At 44.4% G+C, this 17,573-nt stretch overlaps 1 protein-coding gene across 2 annotated transcripts in view; it reads left to right on the forward strand.

Annotated features, from left to right (window-relative positions):
• Positions 1-457: 457 nt before the first annotated feature.
• The window catches only part of FUT8 (fucosyltransferase 8), a 395,429-nt gene continuing 378,313 nt past the window's right edge, over positions 458-17,573 (forward strand). Inside the window, exon 1 of one of the 2 annotated variants that reach the window (XM_063596244.1) lies at positions 458-637. The gene's annotated coding sequence lies outside the window, so the exon portion shown is untranslated. The remainder of the gene's footprint in view (positions 638-17,573) is intronic. The other variant, XM_063596245.1, reaches the window with a different exon arrangement.

A 17,573-nucleotide genomic window follows, 5' to 3' on the forward strand; every position in this document is an offset into this window, starting at 1 on the left:
ATATATATATATATATATATATGTATAAGGAACACACGTATATATGTGTATATATGTATATATATATTTTTAGGTTCTGGAATAAATGTGCACAACATGCAGCTTTGTTACATAGATACATACATGCCATGGTGGTTTGCTGCACCCATCAACCCGTCATCTACTTTAGGTATTTCTCCTAATGCTATCCCTCCCCTATTCCCCCACCCCCTAGATCTTATGTTCTAATGAGACAAGACTTACTTTGAGAGGCCAAGATGAGTGTCAGCAAATAAATATGTATAATACACCAGCTTCTGGGAAGTACTTTGAAGGAAAATGAAGCAGATTAAGGAGGGTAGAGAGTGACATGGTTAAGAGAATGTGGTTTTTTAGATGGGAGATCAGAGAAGACCTCTCTGGTAAGGAGACATTTGAGTCAAAATCTGAAGAAGGAGGGAGTGAGTCATCTGAGTCTGTGAAGAATTTTCTAAGCAAGGCGAGCAGCAAGCACGAAGGCTCTCAGGAAGGAGTGTGCTTGGTGAGTTCTAAGAACAAGCAGGCCAGTGTAGCTGGAAAGCAGTGAGCAGGAGACCGTGGGCAGGAGAGGACATGAGAGAGGTGACAGAGTGGATCACTGAGGACCCTGCAAGTGGTGGTAAGGACTTTAGATTTTGTTTTGAAGCCATTGGAGGGCTTTGAGTAGAGCAGTGACATGATTGGACTCACACCTTGGAAGGATCACTCTGTGAGCACGGACTCCAAGAGTGCACAAGGAGAAGCGTGAGGCCAGTGAGAAGGGTGCTGCAATAATCCGGGATGAGATGTAGATGATGGTGGCTTGGACCAGAGAGAAGAGACTAAGGGTGGTGAGATGAGATTAGATTCTGATATATAATGAAGGTAGAGTAGACAAGATAGATGAGATATAGGGTTATGATTTATGACATAAAGAGAGAAATCAGGAATGATTCCAGTGTTTTTGGCCGATACTCAAGGTTTTAAATTCATAGCAGGGATGGGCTGCTTCTGGTTAAGATAATAAGGGAAAGATTAATGAAAGACCCAAGATTTGAGCTGCACTTTGAAAAACTAGTAGGATTTTGTGACTTATAAAAAGTCTCAAGGGCTTATTTTGAGACCATTTTATCTCCTGGAGTGCAGCCTTCTACCCTAGTTCCACTTCTTTCAGTTATATCAACCAGGAGCTCTGGGATGGGGGACTCAGCCAGCCCAAGGAAGGTGAATCTGGATTCTTTAGGCCAAACATGAAAATTTTCTACTCTTGCCAGTAACTGGTTTAGAAATGGGCTGGTTTAAGAATGGGAATGTACTGGCCTGGGCATGGTGGCTCATATCTGTAATTCCCATACTTTGAGAAGCCAAGATGAGAGGATTGCTTGAGTCCAGGAGTTTGAGACCAGCCTGGACAATATAGTGAGCCCTCCTCTCTACAAAAATAAAAAATAAAATTAGCAGGGCGCGGTGGTGCGTACCTTTAGTCCCAACTACTCAGGAGGCTGAGGTGGGAGAATTGCTTGAGCTCAGGTGTTTGACACTGCAGTGAGCCATGATTGAGCCACTGCACTCTAGCCTGGACCACAGAGTGAGACCCTGTCTCAAAATAAAATAAAATAAAATAAAATAAAATAAAATAAAATAAAATAATGGGCATATGCTATAGTTCTGGACCATGGAACATAAAAGGGAACTCTGCAGAAGGGACGTCTGGGAAAATCTCTAAGTCTTCAAAAGGAAGCAAGGTACTCTGGCCTTGAGATGTTGTTAAGGACATAGAGCTTGAACTGCTATTGCCATCTTGCAAACATAAAGGGGAAGGTAAAGGCAACAGCTGCAGAGTGGCAGAGAGAAAAGGTGAACAAGCATGGTTCCTTGAGAACATTGCTGAGCTATGGAATTACCCAACCCTGGAACTGCACAACTTCTGAATTTTTTTTTTTTTTTTTTTTTTTTTGAGACAGAGTCTTGCTCTGTCGCCCAGGCTGGAGTGCAGTGGTGTGATCTTGGCTCACTGCAAGCTCTGCCTCCCGGGTTCACGCCATTCTCCTGCCTCAGCCTCCCGAGTAGCTGGGTCTACAGGCGCCTGCCCCCATGCCCAGCTAATTTTTTGTATTTTTAGTAGAGATGGGGTTTCACCATGTTAGCCAGGATGGTCTCCATCTCCTGACCTCGTGATCTGCCCACCTCGGCCTCCCAAAGTGCTGGGATTACAGGCGTGAGCCACCGTGCTGGCCCTGAATTTCTTTTGTAAGATTAAAAAAAAAATCTTATCATGAAATGCTTTTGAGTTGGGCAGTTTCTACTTGAAGCTCAAAGTACATCGTTTTAGATAAGCAATAAAGATTCTGGTTAGAAGAGGGCAAAAACAAACACTTTGAGGCAAGACTTTCTTGGAGACAAGAAAGCTCAAAGCGTATTTGGGGAGGATTGGTGGAATAGCTTGACATTCATTCATAAATTCATTCACTAAGTATTTGTTGACGCCTACTGTGTGCCAGGCACTGTTCTAAGATCTAGTATTCTGCAGGAAACAAGATTGACAGGGTACCTCTTATGGAGTTTATTACCTTGTGGAGGAAAGAGGGGTGCATGTGGACAGTGGCTACTGTATTGGACAGCACAGGCATAGGGTCTGGGAAGGCCTAATTCAGGGAAAGCATGAAAGGATGAAACTGTGAGTTTTGGCAATGGCTTTAGGCTTCTGCTGCTCTGCTCTCGATTCATTCTCCAAAGAGATTTATTAGGTCAAAGGGCATAAATATTTTTAGGACTTATAATTACTTTCCTAATTGGTTACATCAATTTATGGTACTACCCAAGGAATACAGGTCCTGATATTACTGGGTTTGGATTTAGGGATTTCCATTTTAATTTGGTAGGGATTAATTTAGTAAAGGAGTTCATTTAATAAAGTTAATTTAATTAATTTAGTGAAAAAATACCATGCTTCTTTTAATTTGCTTCTTTTTGATAATTAGTAAAATTGACTACTTTTGTGTGTGTGTTAATACCTGTTCTTTTGTTAATTGTTTTGTTAGTTTTTATTCAGTTATCAGCTGAGATCTTAATGGGATTCTTATCAACTTATCTGAGTTCTTGACATAGTTCTTGTTGTAAATATAACTCCTGGTATGTTGTTTGTTGTTAATTCTGGTGATGTATTACATATAAAATTTATTTAGAAAGATTTTTTTATTTTTTTGAGACAGAGTCTCACTCGGTCACCCAGGCTGGAGTGCACTGGCGTGATTTTGGCTCATTGCAAGCTCCGCCTCCCAGGTTCACGCCATTCTCCTGCCTCAGCCTCCCGAGTAGCTGGGACTACAGGCGCCCACCACCACACCTGGCTAATTTTTTGTATATTTAGTAGAGACGGGGTTTCACCGTGTTAGCCAGGATGGTCTCGATCTCCTGACCTTGTGATCCGCCCACCTCAGTCTCCCAAAGTGCTGCGATTACAGGCGTGAGCCACCGCACCCGGCCTAGTATATTTTCTTTGCTCTTTCTCTTTGGAGTTTTTTTTTTTTTTTTTTTGAGATGGAGTCTTGCTCTGTCTTCTAGGCTGGAGTACAGTAGCACAAACTCAGCTGACTGCAACCTCTGCCTCCTAGGTTCAAGCAATCCTCTCACCTCAGCCTCTCGAGTAGCTGGGACTACAGGCGCCCACCACCACGCCCAGCTATTTTTTGTATTTTTAGTAGACATGGGGTTTTGCCACATTGGCCAGGCTGGTCTCAAACTCCTGACCTCAAGTGATCTGCCTGCCTTGGCCTCCCGAAGTGCTGGGATTACAGGCATAAGCCACCGCACCCAGCCCGAGTATGTTTTCTTTTAACTCGCAATGTCTGGGCTCTATGAGAAGAGGGAAAGACAAGGATTTGAGATTCTGTCTCCCACACTACACTCCTGCCCTGCCAGCCCCCACCCTTGGATTTGTTAGCCTGGCATAGACTTTAGAGTCAGGGGGCAGAAGTCAATTCTCAGGTCCAGGACCTACGAACTCAGCAGCCTTGAGCAAGTCACTGGACCATTCAGAACATCTGTTTCTCTCTTGTGGAATGGAGATAATAATACCTGTTTCACAAGGCAATTAAGAGGATCGAGTGAAATATGTGAAAATATTGTTTAGTAAACTCCCTTTAGGTCCTCAGAGAAGAAAAGCAAACTTCATCTATAGGTTAAAAAACATCCTGTCTCCTGTGAAGAGGGGAATGGCTTCACAGAGAAAGTTGACGGGATGCTAACACCCACAGGCTGCAGATATTTAAATCAAAAAAGGGGAAAAATCAATGGGAAAAGGTCAGGACTCTCTCATTTTTCTAACGAGCAGTTATTTTTTATTTCTCCATGGAGTGCACTGTCACGGGGAGGCTGGAAGTGCTGACAGTGCACGCTGCTGAGTCAGGGGAGGGGAGACGTTGCTGACACTGTTCCCTTTTCATAAACTTAGCAGGAAGGACCAGCCAGTGGACTCTGTCCTCCCTTTCACCCTTGGCAGGGGGTGCAGTGGGGGTCACCCAGCTTGGTGATCACTCAGGTTAGGAACTGTGGTTGAAGGTTGAGGAGAAATAGGGTGGGGGTGACAGCTCACAGCAAGCCAGTCAGAGCAGTGGGTCCATCGTGAGGGTCAAACCTCACACTTCCGAAATTCTCTCTTATATGGCAGTCTCTGAGCAATGGTCACAGTGGAGAAGTTGGGCCCAGGCTGTGCCATGGTTCATTTTCTCTAGCTACAGGTAGCCTACCTCCCTTGCAAATGCTCTGTAGGCTTCATAGCCTGGGTTCTCCTGTTGTCAGCTGTATTAACAGGGAGTCATAGATGGGCTTCCTTAAATAAAAAGTTATCTTTACTTATTTGTCGTTATCCTCGAATTGCTGAGACTTTTTTTTTTTTTTTTTTTTTGAGACAGAGTCTCACTCCAGGATGGAGTGCAGTGGCACAATTGTGGCTCACTGCAGCCTCAACCTCCTGAGCTCACATGATCCTCCCACCTCAGCCTCCCGAGTAGCTGGGAATACAATGTGTACCACCTTGCCCGGCAACTTTTTGGTTTTGGTTATTTATTTATTTATTTATTTATTTTGGTAGAGATGAGGTCTTGCAATGTTGTCTGGGCTGGTCTTGAACTCCTGGCTTCAAGCAATCCTCCAGCCTTGGCTACCCAAAGTGCTGGGATTACAGGGATGAGCCACCATGCCCGGCCGAATTGCTGGGATTTGGAAGAAAGACTTTGTAGGGGATCCTCCCCTACACACACACACACACACACACACACACACACACACACACACACACACACCCCTTGAGACAAGACGAGGAAATGAGAAGCTGGCTCACCTTGGCAGGCAGGCAGAGCAGCGGAGGTCGCTACCTACCTGGGCTGGGACTTGTCCTTAAGGGACATCCTAAGGGAATGCAGAATAAGAGGAAGAGGTCATTCCCAGTGTTTCAGGTGAAGACTAGGGATCCCCCCAAACCCAGTGGTTCTTCAGTTGGTTGGTTGGTTTTTTTTCCAGACACTCTGTCCTTAGGGAGTCACATCCGGGATCATGGCAGTTCACACCCTGTTCTTTAACACACTTCAAATCTGCCTTGGCCCCAAGGGTGCCAGCGTTCCCCAGTGTGCTCAGTAGAAGGAGATTGTGAAACAGGCAGGGGGGTCATACTCACACCCATACAGGGCAGGAGAAAGCCCTGGGCCATGTGTGAACAGCTGCTGCTCCATCTCCCCAGCACAGCTGGGCACATCTGTCTGCCAACACTCATCTCTAGTTGTGCTTTCTTGAAGGTCAGTGGTGATCTTTTAGTCATCAATTCCAGTGACCTTTACTCAGGCCTCATCTTCCAACCGACCAGCTCTTCTTTCTGAAATGCCCACCCGAGTGAGCTAGTTCTTTCCCTACTCCTATCACAACTCTTACTTGGGTTCTTCTTTCTCTTTTTCTGCATTTTATGTCTTTTTCAAACCTCTGTCTTTAGCCCTTTTCTTTCTCTGCCATCTCTCTCTCTCTAGGAAACTTCGGTTTCTTTTGCGACACGAAGTAGTATCTTGTCAAGACTTTATTTTTGTCAAGTAACAGTACCTACTCTGACTAGCTTAGGCAAAGAAGGGGTCTATAGGGCCCAGTAGAGAAGTGTGGGTACTCTGGGCAGGGGCTGAAGCCAGGACAGGTAGCATTTGCCGAAGCACTGGTTTCTGCACTCTGTGTGTCTGCTCAGATCTGCTTCCTAGATAATCTCTATCTCTTCCTCCTCTCCTCTCCGGGGCCACCATTTTACCTGGAGCTTTCATGACCTCTTTAGTGATTTCCCTACTGTTGGTTGCATCTTCCATCTAAGCTATCTTATTTCACTGGCTATGCCCTCTGCCTATGGTCCCATGTTTTAGAGGATCCCATGCTTTAGAGGGCCTCACTCTGGCCCACTTTGGCTATACCTCTCATGGCGGAAAGAACCCACCAATGGGATGTTCCCACTCAGAGCCCATATTCCCCTTCTAGAGCCTAATTCCTGGGCCTGGGCCACTTCTCCAGGTACACTTCCCCAAGGACAGACCGTACCACTAATGTACTTATTCCTAGGCATGAAAGGTGTGCAGTAAGTGTGATGAGGTAAGAGTGGGAATGTGGATGGAGCTTGGTCATGTCTACGTGAATGTACTCAAGGCCCTTTGTCATGTGGGACAGTGCCTGGGCTAGGAGGAGAAGTGGGGGGTGGGTCAGGGGCCAGCTCTTTCCATTCCACTATGTCCCCGCATGGAGCTCTGAGAAGTTCAAGAATTCCATATTTGAACCTGGCCTTCCAGATTAGCCCGTTTCTTTCTCTTTTTCAAGGGCTGTATATTTGTATCTGTGTGTATATTTTGTGTTTATGAGGGGATATTTGTCAGTATAGGGGAATTGAAATATTTTATTTATCTATTTGTTAGTGTAATTTACAACTTTTATATATGTAGTATGTGGACTTCCATCTGCACTCGTGCCCAAGGCCCCGCAAATCTTAGTGGCAAGTCTGTATTTTATTATGGCCAGACTTGTAAAGAATTATATTCCCCAAACAAAGCTCTATGTAATCAACTGCTTGATGATAACCACTACTGCATACTGGGAAGTAAGAGGCTCTGGCTGTTCATTCCTTTGGATGAAAATAACAGTGAAGTGGGACCTGCCTTTCACTAGAAAAAGGGTCAGGCCGGGCTAGAGCTGGTGAAAACTCACTGGGGAAGACCAGCCTGGCCAACATGGCAAAACCCTGTCTCTGTTAAAATTAAAAAAATTAGCCGGGCATGGTGGTGCACACCTGTAATCCCAGCTGCTCAGCAGGCTGAGGCAGGAGAATCGCTTGAACCTGGGAGGAGAAGGTTGCAGTGAGCTGAGATTGTGCCACTGCACTACAGCCTGGACAAAGAGCAAGAGTCTGTCTCAAAAAAAAAAAAAAAAAAAAGAAGTAGCCAGTCTGAAGTTGCTGAGGAGAATGAGGAGAACAGGTCACACATCAATGTAAAGGAGACTTCATTCCTAAGGTCACTTTTTGCCTCTGTTTCAGATTTTCCTATAGTTCCCATGTGCTGGAACTCATCCCAGCCCAATTCACGTAAGGCCCTTCTAGGGTGCGGGAGCAGACCACAGGAACCTGGCTTAGTACTTAGCATTACTTAGCAACAGCTTCTAAGGAGCAATTCAGGACAATAATGAGCATACAGTGTGGATAATCAATCTCCTATTGATATCTTTAAGGGGAAAAATTAGGGGGATAATCCATTTGGACCAGGAAGAAGTATAAGTGGGTAGGACTGGAAGTCGGGGGAGGTGAACTAGGGCAAGATGAAGTTCCATAACGTTCTCCACACTTCCGAAGTTGAGTCAGGTGCTCGTGCTGGGAGAGAGGACCGAATCCAGGATAAAGCTTATGTTCAGCACAGCTCCATCTGCCAATGCAGATAACTTGGGATATTTTCATGCCAGATGTGCAAGGATCAAGAGCTTCACAGAAAAGTTGTTGAGCTTGAGAGACAAAGAGGTAATTTTTAAAATAGGGAATATGGAGGAATGTATATTCTAGGAAAAGCCTTGAGTATAAAACTTTTAAAGTTTTTCTTTTCTTTTTTTTTTTGAGATGGAGTCTCGCTCTATCGCCCAGGCTGGAGTGCAGTGGCGCGATTTTGGCTCACTATAAGCTCCGCCTCCCGGGTTCGCGCCATTCTCCTGCCTCAGCCTCCCAAGTAGCTGGGATTATAGGCGCCCCCACTACGCCCAGCTAATTTTTTGTATTTTTTAGTAGAGACGGGGTTTCACCATGTTAGCCAGGATGGAATCGATCTCCTGACCTCGTGATCCACCCGCCTTGGCCTCCCAAAATGCTGGGATTACAGAGATGAGCCACGATGCATGGCCTAAAGTTATATATATATATATATATATATATACACACACACACACACACATACACACACACACATATATATGTGATTTAAATATATAGATAGATATACATATGTAACTTTTTTTCTCTTGAGACGGAGTCTCACTCTGTCACCCAGGCTAGGTGCAGTGGCGCAATCTCGGCTCACTGCAACCTCCACTTCTCGGGTTCAAGTAATTCTCCTGCCTCAGTCTCCTGAGTAGCTGGGATTACAGGCGTGCGCCACCACGCCTGGCTAATTTTTGTATTTTTAGTAGAGGCAGGGTTTTGCCATGTTGGTCAGGCTGGTCTTGAACTTCCGACTTCAGGTGATCCACCCGCCTCGGCCTCCAAAAGTGCTGGGATTACAGGTGTGAGCCACTGTGCCTGGCCCATATTTAACTTTTTAAGTTAAATAACATACACAGCTTTCCTGGACTTCAAAATCTGGTGTTAAGGACAGACTTTCCAATATAGAGATACTAGGCTGTTTTTACATAAAATTGCTTTATCTCAAACTCATTGGTGTAGGCTCTAATGGAGGGAAGGGGATGCTGATGTCTTAGGACAGCTGCCTGTGAGAAGCTTGAAGAACTGACTTTTGCAGTGCTTCTTAAGCCGTAGCATGCGTCGGAAACACCTGTTAGTGCTGGTTTAAAATGCAAAATTTGCAAGACTTTTTTTTCCTTATTTATCTACTATGGTTTGAATGTGTCCCCCAAATTTCATGTGTTAGAAACTTAATCTCAAAATGTGACCGTATTGAATCTTTAAGAGGTGATTGGATCAAAAGGTTTCAACCCTTATGAATGATTAATCCATTTATAGGTTAATGGATTAATGGGCTAATAGACTAGCAGGTAATCATGAGAGTGGAACTAGTGGCTTTTTAAGAAGAGGAAGAGAGACCTAAGCAAGCATGTGAGCTCACTCAGCCCCTCACCATGTGATTCCCAGTGTGGCCTTGGGACTCTACAGAGAGTCCTCACCAGCAAGAATCCCCTCACAGTTGAAGCCCCTCAATCCTGGACTTCCCAGCCGTCATAACTGTAAGACATAAATTACTTTTCTTTATAAATGACCCAGTTCCACATATTCTATTATAATCAACAAGGAACGAACTAATACATTATCTAAAATTATCTCCTGAAAGCAATTATAGTAAGGATCTTGCTTTTTAGAAAACAAAAAATTATTGTATACATTTTAAATTTTAAAAAACTACTTTAGCCAGGCGCGGTGGCTCACGCCTGTAATCCCAGCACTTTGGGAAGCCAAGGCAGGTGGATCACGAGGTCAGGAGTTCAAGACCGGCCTGACCAAGATGGTGAAACTCTGTCTCTACTAAAAATAGAAAAATTAGCCAGGTGTGGTGGCAGGTGCCTGTAACCCCAGCTATTTGGGAGGTTGAGGCAGAGAACTGCTTGAACCTGGGAGACAGAGGTTGCAGTGAGCCGAGATCACGCCACTGCACTCCAGCCTGGGGGACAGAGCAAGACTCCGTCTAAAAAAAAAAAAAAAAAAAACTAGCAATACCAGCAGAAAATAAGCCCAAGCCCGGTGGCTCACGCCCATGATCCCAGCACTTTGGGAGGCCAAGGCAGAATGAGGGCTTGAGGCCAGGAGTTTGAGACCAGCCTGGACAACATACCAAGACCCCATCTCTACAAAAAAAATTTTTAATTTTTAAAATTAAAAAAAAATTTTTTTTAGATGTTATGCACATCTGTAGTCCCAGCTACTTGGGAAGCTGAGGCAGGAGGATTGCTTAAGCCCAGGAATTCACTGCTACACTCCAGTCTGAGTATACCCTGTCTCAAAGAAAAATAAAAAGAGAAAATAAAATTTTATGTGCAAAAAGTTAGGAGAGGGCAAAGTCAAGTAAAATTTCCCCATATTAACTTAGAAATAGTAATAAGGGCAAAATGTTCTAAAGGTTTCATCTGTTAGGGTCCTAGCCGGGGGGGGGGGGGGGAAAAAGGATGCCCTTAAATTGAGTCATTTAGGAAGAGTGTAATAAAGTCACTATTTACAAAGCATGGACTGGGCTTAGACAAAGCAAAAGGGATGTGCACTACCCTTGGGCTGGTGAGTGCAAGAGCCACTACCGCCACCATGTCTGTAATGGCAAGGCAATGGAACCCATTAAAGGAACCTAGAAAGCTGATAGAGAGGGCCATCTGGCAGGAAGGAACCAGAGAAATAAATATGCCAACCTCCTTGGCCAACCCCTAGAGGCTGGAGGGCAAAAGCAGCCTACTGATGTCATCCTTGTGACTCAGCCTCATGGGCAGAGAGCAGGGCAAAGAAGGGTGGAGAGCAGATTATAAGTAGCAAATGGGGAAAATCTAGCACCTGTCAGAGATGGCTAAAGGACTGGAGTGGCTACTGTGTATCTTAACAAGCACTGAAGACAACAGTACAGAGATTTCCTTTTCTATCATCTCGTTTATATAACCATGCAGTAGGTTTATAAGAAACCTACCATTAAGTGGCTGGGTGCAGTGGCTCATGCCTGTAATTCCAGTACTTTTGGAGTCTGAGGTGGGCAGATCATTTGAGGTCAGGAGTTCGAGAACAGCCTGACCAACATGGTGAAACCCCGTCTCTACTAAAAATACAAAAAAATTAGCCGGGTGTGGTGGCGGGTGCCTGTAATCTCAGCTATTTTGGAAGGCTGAAGCAGGAGAATCTCTTGAACCTGGGAGGCAGAGGTTGCAGTGAGCTGAGATCGTGCCACTGCACTCCAGCCTGGGCGACAGAGCAAGACTCTGTCTCAAAAAAAAAAAAAAAGAAAGAAAGAAACATCACATCAAGTGTTATGGTTTTGTATTGTGTCTCATACCAGAAAAAGCCCAGAAATCTGAACTTCAAGTAAGAACTCAAGCTGAGGGCAGTGGTTCACATCTGTAATCCCAGCACTTTGGAAGGGCGAGGTAGGGGGACCGCTTGAGCTCAGGAGTTTGAGAACAGCCTGGGCAACAGCAAGACCTTGTCTCTACTAAAAATAAAAAAGAAGTCCCTAGAACTCAATGATAGTCTCTCTTCTCTTGGTCCCTGTCAGGGCTGTACAGAAACCCCAGAGTCTCCCAAGCCAGCTTAGTCCTGCAACAGACATGCAGAGGGAACATCTGTAACCTGAAAGAGGAAGGTCAGACACTGATCTGGCTTCACGGGACCCTACGAGTCTTTAGGCATGAGTGGGCCCAGGCTGCTGGCACTGACCAGGCTCACCTTATCTTGGCTCCTGGGCTGAATGGCTGAGCTTTCCAGGCTTGGGCCGGGGAGGTCCCTCCCTCTTATTTAGCTTCCTTGTCAGCAGTTTCCAGAAGGTGAAAGTTACCTGCCCAAGGTAGTAACCTTAAACTGCAATAGAAATAACTCTCTGGGCTAGAGATGCCAAGGTTGTACCGAAAGTTTCCAAGGCAGTAGAGCACTTAGCCCTGTCTCTGTGTCCCCGTGAAGGCCCTAGTCTTCCTCCTTTGACTGGTGTGTTGGCGACCTGTAAAGCTTGGGTATGGGCAGGGCAGGCCGCAGGGCCCAGTCTGGCTTCCCGTGGAAGCCAGTGAGTTTCCCGCAAAGAGAAAGTTCTGGCTGTAGGCCTAAGGGCAGGGAGAGAGGCCTTCTTTAACCTCAGCAGTAAGAAAATGCTCATTCTATTCCGTGTAAAGGGACCCTTAGTGTTTCCTGGGCTGACACAGAGAAGAACTATTTATTTCTCAGCTATCGTTCTCTGACTTGGCAAGCTCAGGCTGGAGTGGGGAAAAGCAGATCCAAGACAATCATGTGATGGAATTACACCTGCTAAGGTAAAGACCAGTGCTGCTCCCCAAGCAAACATTCTTGCAGACTCTGCACTGCAAACTCAGCTCAGGAGGCACTGGGCTAATTTGTCTTTTGCCAACTAAAGGCAAATGGAGGAGGGCAGAGCCTGGCAGCTTCTCCTACTGCCTGGTGATTTGAGGATCACTCTGCCTCCCTCCCCGCTCCACCACTCTCTCACTGATGCCTAAATAAGAGGTAGGAATTCGCTCCACTTCGCCAAGGAGCAAGGAAATGCACATCACTTTACTTTTTAAAATCAAATGGAATCATGCTGTGAGCCCCACCTTGCCCTGGCTGGTGCAATCCCCAATATTAATGATTATTGAAATCCCCTCTTTTCTGTTGGGCCATACTAGAATCCAGGGCCCTGCTTGGTAATAGAAAAATGGGGCAGGGGATTGAGTTAGCCAATAAAATAGCCACCATTATTAATGTTGCTACTTTTGTTATGTGACACAGCTATTGGACTAAAAGGTTTCACCTCAAAGTGCTACTTTACCTGCAGGCTGTGCCACAGGGGCCCTTGTGGATATTTCCAAGGTTATATAGTTAGAGATTGTCCTTGAGGTATTAGTCATGTGCCAAGTTTGAGTGGTGGTGGTAGTAGAAGGAGTGTTGAGGAAACTTTAGATCTTCTCCCCATAATCTAGGTCAGCATCCCCTGTTCCTTGTTGTAGGTAATTAATATTTTCTCATTTTCATGCATGTAGCCATGTAAACAGCTTAGAGCATCCTCTTCCCCTCCCAGCCTTTCAATCAGATTGCTGCCCCTAAACCCCTCCTACAGAGACATTCTGACTTCCAGGCACCAACTGCTCCCCTAGACACCAGCAACCTCCAGAGCCCTTTACAGAAAAGGCACAAGGCTCCAGACTCATAAAATCCAATTCTCTCTCTCATCCACAAAGCCCTAGCTTCTCTCCACCCAATCCCCACCTCATCTTCTGGGGTACTGCCATCTAATTCCTTCTTGGGTTTGACCCTTGAATTATAGAGAAACCATTAGCTAACTGCTGCCACCACTACCCCCAAGACAAAATGAGGAACTAAGACTGACCGCTAAACACAAAGCCTTAGCTAACTGGGGAGCTAGGAGGTCAGTGAAGAGGAATAGAATTTTTTCTTCCACTGGGTGTAGTGGCTCACGCCTGTAATCTTAGCACTTCGGGAGGCTGAAGTGGGTGGATCACCTGAGGTCAGGAGTTCAAGACCAGCTTGGCCAACATGGTGAAACCCCATCTCTACTAAAAATACAAAAATTATCCAGCCATGGTGGTAGATGCCTATAATCCCAGCTACTCAGGAGGCTGAGGGAGGAGAATCGCTTGAACCTGGGAGGCAGAGGTTGCAGTGAGCCGAGATTGCCTCATTGCACTCCAGACTGAGTGACAAGAGTGAAATTCCATCTAATAAAAAAAGAAAAGAAAAGAAAAATATATTTTTTTCTTTTTTTCCTATAGCAGAAAGGGAAAAAAAAAGCCTCATTCGATTATCATCATTTGATTATTGTTCTGTTACCAGCGTCATTCCTTTGGGTGAGTCATTGCTGCCTCCAAGGGATCCCATATTAGGATGCCCCCTTGGGAGGGATAGGAAGCATGACTAACACCTGAGTATAAAGAGGTTCACCCTACACTTCCTGACGTGGCAGGTGAGAGAATGTGGGTGGGGAATTGGGAGGGGACTGCCTTTCCTTACTTTAGAGTCCTGTCCAATGGCTGGCTTTGTGGTTGGCTCCATTAGGGAGGGCCCACCAGGAAGCCTTCTCTTCTTTCCGTTGAAGACAAGCATGCAAGTTTTCTGTGGTTTGTTAGGGCTGGGCCACCATGTCCTTAGTAGGCAGCAAGGTGGGGTGATGACCTCTGATATCAAACCATCTGGGAGTTACTGCTGCTTTGTAAAAAAACAAAGGCCCAAAGGTAAAATGTGGAGAGAGCAGCGTACTGGAACACCGGCTCACATATCTGGCAGAGGCACTGAGGCCACTACTGCTGGCCTCTTTTCCGTGCCACCTGAGTTGATTTCATTCAACTCATGTGGTCAGGGGCAAGCACTGGGACAAAGTTCTCCCCAGGAGAGGTAAGAACCAGAAGGGAGCTTCTGGGTCTCATCTGGATTAATAGAAGCCATGAGTACTTACTCTGGCGGGAGCCAGGTTCCTTCACTTACTAGGTGTGTGACCTTGGGCATTTACTTATGTTCTGTGATTCAGTGTTCTTATCTCTAAAATGGGGATAATATGTCTACTCCACAGAAGTGTTGCAGGGATTTGTTAGTGTATTTAAAGTACTTGGAAGAGTGCTTGTCACATAGCAAGTATTATAAAAATGTCAACTGCTGTAGTTACTGTTGTTGCTGTCTACAGAAGCCAGGTGTGGACCACAGAGCCAGAAGCCTCGGGCAAGTCTCCAGAGTTGAAACTAGAAAGAATTATTTATAACAGTTCCCATCCTGCCTAGGGCTACAGATGAGACAATAGCTGTAAAATAGTCTCAGCTTCCCTGGGAGGGGCAAAATACCCAGATTCACTGCTAGAATACTCGAACAGAGGCTATTTCTTTTGGGCTCTGCAGCCTAAGCAGACCCTACCCTTAGGTGGTTGAGACACCCCCTTAATGGCCATGATTTGAGGGCCCCCAACACATCTCCATCATAGGCTTGCCTCAGTATCTAAAATTTTCTTCAGGGCTTCCAGTTTGGAAGATGTAACCTATTTTACAGCCAGACTGTCTATGTGTAAACCTCGGCTCTGTCACTCACTAGCTGCATAATCTTGGACAGGTTACTTAATGTCTGCACCTCAGTTTCTCATCTGCAAAAGTGAGGGTAATGACAATAGTCTCTTGATAGAGGCAGAGTGCAAATCACATAAAATAGTGTGTGTGAAGTTTTAGCAAAGTGCCTGTTACACCCTGAACTGGTGGTAATGGTGGTTTGACTAGAGAAGGCATAAATTTGCAATTTAATAGTGACTTCTGGATGAACTTGGAGGACATTATGTTAAGTGAAGTAAACTGGGCACAGAAAGACAAACACCACATGATTTCCACATATATGTGAAATCCAAAAGAGTTGATTTCTTAGAAGCGGAGAGTAGAATAGTGGTTACCAGAGGCTGGGGAGGGTAGGGAGGGGAGGAGAACAGGAGAGGTTGGTCAACAGGTAAAATGTTACAGTTAGGAAGAATAAGTTCTAGTGTTCCATTACATGGTAGGGTGACTGTAACTAGTAACAATGCAGTCTATGTTTCAAGATAGTTGGAAGAGAAGATTTTGAGTATTATTACAAAGAAATGATAAATGTTTAAAGTGATGAGTATAGTAATTACCTTGAGTTGATCATTATAAAGTATATATATGCATTGAAACATCACATTGTATCCCATAAATATGTACAATTATTTTGTGTGAATTATAAATAAATTAATTAATAAAAATATTTATTAAACCATAGATAATATTTAAACACTTTTTAATAACAATTATCACATGTACAAAAATGTTGAAAACTAATGCAAGTAACACCTTTAAAGACATCATTTACTTTTTTTACATTATTATTATTATTATCATTTTTGGAGATAGGGTCTCACTTTGTTGCCCAGGCTGGAGTGCAGTAATATGACCTCCTCAGGCTCAAGCGATCCTCCTACTTTGGTCTACAGAGTAACTGGGACTACAGGTGCATGCCCGGCTAATTTTTGTGGTTTTGGTAGAGATGGATGGGGTTTCTCCGTGTTGTCCAGGCTGGTCTTGAACTTCTGTGCTCAAGTGGACAGCCCCATCTTGGCCTCCCAAAGTGCTGGGATTATAGGTGTGAGCTACCATGCCCTGCATCATTTACACTGAATAATTGTTTTATCTATGTCTTTGCCATTTTGTTTTCTGCTGTTATTTGTGTTTTTTTGTGCTATTATTTTACTGTTTGGTGAGTACATATATTTTCCCCTTAATAATTTGAAAATAAGTTGCTGAGCATCATGACACTTTAAATACTTAACAGCATATGGTTACCCCAAATAAGGACATTCTCCTACACAACCAGAACACTATGACCACATCTACAATAACTAATAATTATTATTTAATATTATTTAATACTGAGTCCATATTCACACTTTTTCAGTTGCTCCCAAAATGTCTTTTAGAACTGTTTTTTTCCTATTAAGAACCAATCTTTTCTTTTTTAGGGGCACTGACTTTTGAAGAGACCAGGGCATCTGTTTTACTTTTGGGGTTTGTCTTACTGTTTTCTTGTGATGGTGTTTTTAGTGAAGTTTTGAAGAAGGATGCAAACAATCTGGAGCTTGAGCTGGAATCCCTGGGCTGCCCCAAGGACACATGCTCTGCTGCCCGTCGAAAATGAGAGAAGAAACCAATAAACAAGGCACATTCATTTTCTTGTTTATTGCAGCAAAACATACATAACATGAAATTCATCATTTTAACTATTTTTAAGTGTACTATACAGTTCAGTGGCATTAAGTACATTCACGTTGTTGTGCAACCATCACCACCATACATCTCCAGAACTTTTTCATCTTCCCTAGCTGAACCTCTGAGCCTGTTCAACACAAACTCTCCATTCTCCCTTCCCCTCAGCTCTGGCAACCGCTATTCTACTTTTTATCTTTGTGAATTTCACTACTCCAAGTATGTTACACACTACTTGTCTTTTTGTGATTGGCTCATTTCACTTAGCATGATGTCTTCAGAGTTCATCCATGTTATACTGTGGTCAGCATTTCCTTCCCTTTTAAGGCTGAATAATAATCCATTGTATGCATGGAACACATTTTGTTTATCCATTCATCTGTTGACTGACACTTGGGTTGCTTCCACCTTTTGGCTAATGTGAGTAATACAGCTATGAACATGGGTTTACAATTTTCTGATTGCATCCCTGCAAGGCACACTCTTTTTTTTTTGAGATGGAGTCTTGCTCTGTCACCCAGGCTGGAGTGCAGTGGCATGATCTCTGCTCATCGCAATCTCCGCCTCCCGCCTCCTGGGTTCAAGTCATTCTCCTGCCTCAGCCTCCCGAGTAGCTGGGATTACAGGCACACACCACCACACCCAGCTAATTTTTGTATTTTCAGTAGAGACAGGGTTTCACCATGTTGGCCAAGATGATCTTGATCTCCTGACCTCATGATCCGTCCGCCTCAGCCTCCCAAAGTGCTGGGATTACAGGCATGAGCCACTGCACCTGGCCAGGCACACTCATTTTTACCTTATGTTGTGGGACTAGCCCTCATGCATCCTCTGATAACTGGTAATTTTACAAATCATGTTTCAAATCTGCATGATTCTCTCCCTTTTATCAAAATCTAACATGAAACAACTCT

Source organism: Pan paniscus, chromosome 15, assembly GCF_029289425.2.
Source record: "Pan paniscus chromosome 15, NHGRI_mPanPan1-v2.0_pri, whole genome shotgun sequence".
Lineage (NCBI taxonomy): Eukaryota > Metazoa > Chordata > Mammalia > Primates > Hominidae > Pan > Pan paniscus.